Source organism: Lycium ferocissimum, chromosome 10 (assembly GCF_029784015.1).
Source record: "Lycium ferocissimum isolate CSIRO_LF1 chromosome 10, AGI_CSIRO_Lferr_CH_V1, whole genome shotgun sequence".
Lineage (NCBI taxonomy): Eukaryota > Viridiplantae > Streptophyta > Magnoliopsida > Solanales > Solanaceae > Lycium > Lycium ferocissimum.
In genome coordinates this window covers 61,974,130-61,979,142 of record NC_081351.1, presented here as the reverse complement: position 1 = coordinate 61,979,142, position 5,013 = coordinate 61,974,130, and the positions used below count along the sequence as shown (strand labels likewise).

The following is a 5,013-nucleotide window of genomic DNA, read 5'->3' as shown; positions in this document are numbered from 1 at the left end:
CTCATCACCCTCGAGAACAATAGGGGGTGCCCCCTTCTCTTTCTCAACAATAATAGGCACCTCAATTGGTGCCTCAAGTTCTTCTTCAATTTCTTTCTCAATAACCACATCAACAATCGGCCCGACAATACTAGTTCAACCACCCTCTCATCCACCGCATTAAGGATCTTCCCACTTCTAGTAGAAATAGCTTTGCATGAGGCAATGTGATCACCTCCACTATCCCTTGGGTTAGGAATTATGTCGCTAGGAAGGGCTCCTTTTTGTGGGGTATGTTGCTCACGAGAGAGATCTCGCATTTGTCACAAGTTTTTGAATCGAAGCGGTGTGAGAGCCTACCACTTCGGTCAAATTTTCCATCTTCTTGTCACTCTTTTTTTGGTTGTCCAAGATCTTTTCAACCATAGATTCCATTTGAGAGGTCCCTTGATCATTGGAAGGACCCTCTCACCAATTTTGAGAGTTGGAAGAACGGCCTTTCGGTGGAACATAGGCATTAGAATCCCAATTACTATAATTGTTGTTGTTGTTGTAATCTCTCCTATCCAAACCACCATATTCATTTCGGCCATATTGATTGCTTTGTTGTTGGGGTCTCCATTTCTTTTGATAACCCCCTTGAGAGTTATCGATAAAATTAGCATCCTCACGTTGTTGTTGCTCCTCTAGATAAGTCTCCTTCGCGAGTTTATACATTCCAGGAGCATGAGATGGCATTTCTTCAACAACATTCACACCCTTAACTTCTTTCTCTGCAAGCCTCTTTGACAGCAAATCCATGGTGGTTTGCAATTGAGCAAAAGCATGATCTCGGTCATGATTCTCTTTGGCCACCGCGGCAACAGAAGGATTACCATATGACAAAACTTCGCTATCATTAGAGTGCCAAGCTTGATTGTGGGTGGTGAGCTTATCGAGCAACCGGGTGATGTTAACAAATGACTTGTCCATGAAGCATCCACCAGCGGCAGTATTGACAGCAATCTGATTCATTGTATCTAACCCCTTGTAGAACTTCTCGGTGAGAATAGCATCCGGAAACCCATGAGTTGGAGATTGATCTAGATAGTACTTGAAATGCTCCCATGCCGAATATAATTGTTCTCCTAGGAGCTGTTTGAACTCAAAGATCTTATCTCGGAGTTCAGCCTTTTTGCTCGGTGAAAACCACTTCTTCAAAAATGTATTGGCTAGCTCGCTCCAGGTGTGAATAGAATTGCTGGGAAGCTTTTCATACCATTCCCTTGCTTGGCCAGCCAAGGAATATTTAAGACTCGTAACCGAGTTAAGCGTTAATTTCTGTTTGAATATACAGGGGATATACCTGAATATACTAGGTATATACATTTTTTGTATATCTTTGGTATATAGGAACTTATAGGTTGAAGTATAAATATGGTATATTATCTATGTGGACTCGGAACTGTTAGTTTGTGCATGATAATGGTATTGAATTGAGCCTGTTCCTTGTTTGTTTGCTGCATTGGGCCCTGTCCCTTTACATTTTTGGGCTCATTCTTTTGTTTACCTTTGTATTTCTCTTTTGCCTCATGTTTGACTATTTAACTAAGTGTAAAAATGCATTTAATGTATGTTTGAGGTTTTCTTTATGGTTATTCTATCTCAAATTCTTATTAGTTTAGTCATTAAGGCCTAGGTACTTTCTAACCATCATTTTTTCTTCTCCCCTTTCCTGTTTGCATGTGAAAAATACCGAGGCTATTTTGTCCGCTTCCTTCCGTTTGAAACCTATTGGGCCTGAGGCCCAACTCTTTTTTCTTTGATCGAGTCCGATGAAAGGGAAGCTAATATTTGCATTGAAGGCCGACCTATAGGTGAAAATAGGCAATTGGTGGGCCTAGGTAGGCCCACCAGCCTAAACTCTTCTCTCATTTTTATTTTATATGTGTAATGTATTTGTGAAAGACATGTAAATATTGAAACCCTTTTACATGCTTAGAATTTAGGAAAAATGCTTAGTATTATTAGAAAGTCACCTCAAAACACTTTTCAAACTCGGCCAATTTTGAAGTGGAACACTTAATGGGATTTTGGATAAAGTTTAAAACTGGTTCGATTTTCTTCTTGTGTAAATAAGGTTAAATGATTTCCAATGACTAAGTAACGATTTTGGACCTTTCGCCCTCAACAAAAATCTGATAAATATTAGCTGTTGGGCCTTAAGCCCGTGTTTAAAATTATAAATTTCTTAATGGGCTTTTGAAACTGAATCTGAGAAAAATAAAAAACGAACTGATTTCAAAGTGTTTTGTGGCTGCAAAATGGTAAGGGACAATTTTTCAACTTGGGCTGATTGTTAAGTAAGAAAGATTGCCAAATACTGGACATTTTTTAGAAGCCTAAAAGATTGTGATTTTGGACTTTGCAACTTGAGAAGAATTGAGACTGTCTTGGGCCGAAAGCCCAGAAATCTGTGGACTGAAAACAAAGGAAATACATTTGGGCCATTTCGAGATAAGACGGAATTTGGACCGGAGTATGGATTGACCTTATGAACTTCAGATACATAAAATTGGATTTGGGTAAAAATACTCTCATTTTTCTTATTTATATATATGTGTATAAAATTAGAGATATACTCTATACTTTCCTTATACTATATGTATAAAATCCATAAGTACTAAATTCATTTTATTCGGACTAAAACAGTTGTGAATCTACTCGGGAGAAATCCCGGGTGTGTCTTAGTCCGGCAATAAAGTGAGTTAAACACTTTTGCTGATTTTTAAACCCAAAACCCCCTTTTTCTATGGGGTCTTTTTGCCAAATTTTTTCTTGAGTTTATGTTAAAAAAATGAATGACATTTTTGCAAAAAATTAAACATTTTAGCAAATAAATACATTAGTCACATATTGAAGCTCGTAGGTTAAACGTATTCTATGGATCTTTAATACTAAGGGGCGTAAAACCTTCCCTAGGGGATCACCAGAACCCTTAACTCGAACTTTGGTACCAAAGGATTTCTCTCTTGCTTGAAATTTTTTTTATCCGGTTTTCCTAATTTCCTTTAATAAATTAGGTGGCGACTCTAAAAATACTAAAAATCCAATTAGAGCACCAATAACCTCGTAGTAGCTTTTATGCGCCCGCGTAAAAGTGAAACGTAATGGGGCCCACAATACCACCATGATTTGCTTTGTATCTCAAATTGAAGAATGGTAATACAAAGAAAGTACGCCTTAGCTTCTTTGGGAAATCATAACACCATTTCTCTGAGGCAGCCGGCTACCATTACATACAAAATCTATTGATAACCAAAAATGCATCTTGAGTACTCGCGGTGTTGCTGCTAAATATTTTCTGTTCAACTGTTGCTTTCTGGTGGGTTAAAACTTGGTTTATTAAACTGATGATATTAATTAATTCTTTTAACTTATTAGTGTTTTATATTAGTAAACAAAGTGATTAAATTTCCTCTATGTCTATGCAGATGTGCATACTATCTGTTTTACATCCAAGACTGTTAATTGCGCTTGTCCCTCGACTGTCAAATATCCGATAAAGCTTAGGCACTTGCAAAGTTGTTCTTTGGATGCTTTAATATGACATATAACTGTGGAATATGTAACTATCTTGAGCTTTATCTAAAACAATTGCCAAAGCATTTGAGTATGTGCATTTTAGTCCAAAGCACTAAAGTACCAATGCAATCATTTATCAATAGATATTCTAGTTCTAACTGGTCGAAGCAACTTCACATGAAAAAGAAGAAACTAAAGAAGAAACTTCACATTAATTAGGCTTGGGTGTTGCCGGGGCTGATCCCAACTAGTGATTATATAATGAAAACAATCGCTGTAAAATGTAGCAATTTGACGTGGATTTTTTTTAATTTTTTTTTTTTTGGCGTGGATTCATTATCTAGATTAAATGTTTCTTCTTGAAATATGTGTTACTCCCTCCTTTTTAATTTAAGCGTTTTAGTTTTGTTTACCCCGAATTTCTGTAACAATTGAATTTGTAAGTGAGATATAGGATATGTGGATGAATTTTGATCTATTTTTGGTTGATACAAAATATATATGGATTTGTTCGTTAGGCAGTGTATTATGTTGAATAGATGAATAAAGCTAAAGAGCACTGTTGATTCGGACTAAAATCAGAGAGGGAGAGAGAGAACTTCAATATATTTTTCTGTTACAATGTTCTAGATCTCAAAAAGTCAACCCCTCAAAGTGGGATAGTGCCCTCTATTTATAGGTTTGCCTCATGAGCCTTGAATACAATCCAAAGCCTTTTAGAATAAAGAGACCCTAAAAGGATAAGGTAGGACCGTATGTCTGACACCCGTACGGTTGTCAGTACAAAATGACAGAACGGTCTTGACGCGTGGCAGCACCGCAACTGGTTAACCGGACCAACGACCACATTCAGTTCGGACATGGAGTAACCAGACTAACGGCCACGTAAGTTTGATTTGGAGAAACCGGACTAACGAACACGTTGAGTTTGATTCGGAGACACCGGATCAACGGATACACTTCTCTAATCTCGGGTCAGCCGCATTCGGTGCAATCCCCCCAGTCTGAAGAAAAGACCGAACATACTCGTGCTCATTTGGACATACCCTCGGTCCTTGGTCTAACCGGTCTTACATTGACCCGATTTTTCACCGTATACAGATAGCCCCCACACTTTCCGGACCGTAGTTTTACTGGAGTAACGAGAAGTGGATAAGTTACACAACCGGTGGTTCCATAAGCTCTTTCTTAACTTGTAATTTGGCGGGAACAGTTATGTCACGTCCTTCTGACATCGGCAACGTGTCCTGTCCCGAATGGCCTACCTCGAGAACCGCCGTAACGCACGTCGCTTCATATCACGTCTCATTAATTGTGGGACAAGTGTCGCTGCCCGATTGGTTGCTCTCTGTAACCGCTATAGTACCACGCCTATATAAGGCTCAAAGCTGTGTCATTTTTCATTTTCTCTTCCACTTACTCATTCTTTGCTCCTTTGTTTCTTGTCTTCTTGATCGCAAAAGCCAACTT

General features: G+C 38.4%; 1 non-coding gene across 1 annotated transcript; it reads left to right on the top strand.

Annotated features, from left to right (window-relative positions):
• Positions 1–1,039: 1,039 nt before the first annotated feature.
• Positions 1,040–1,146, top strand: LOC132035659 (small nucleolar RNA R71). The gene has a single exon (XR_009409380.1). It is a non-coding gene; the product is annotated as a small nucleolar RNA R71 (small nucleolar RNA).
• Positions 1,147–5,013: the final 3,867 nt, after the last annotated feature.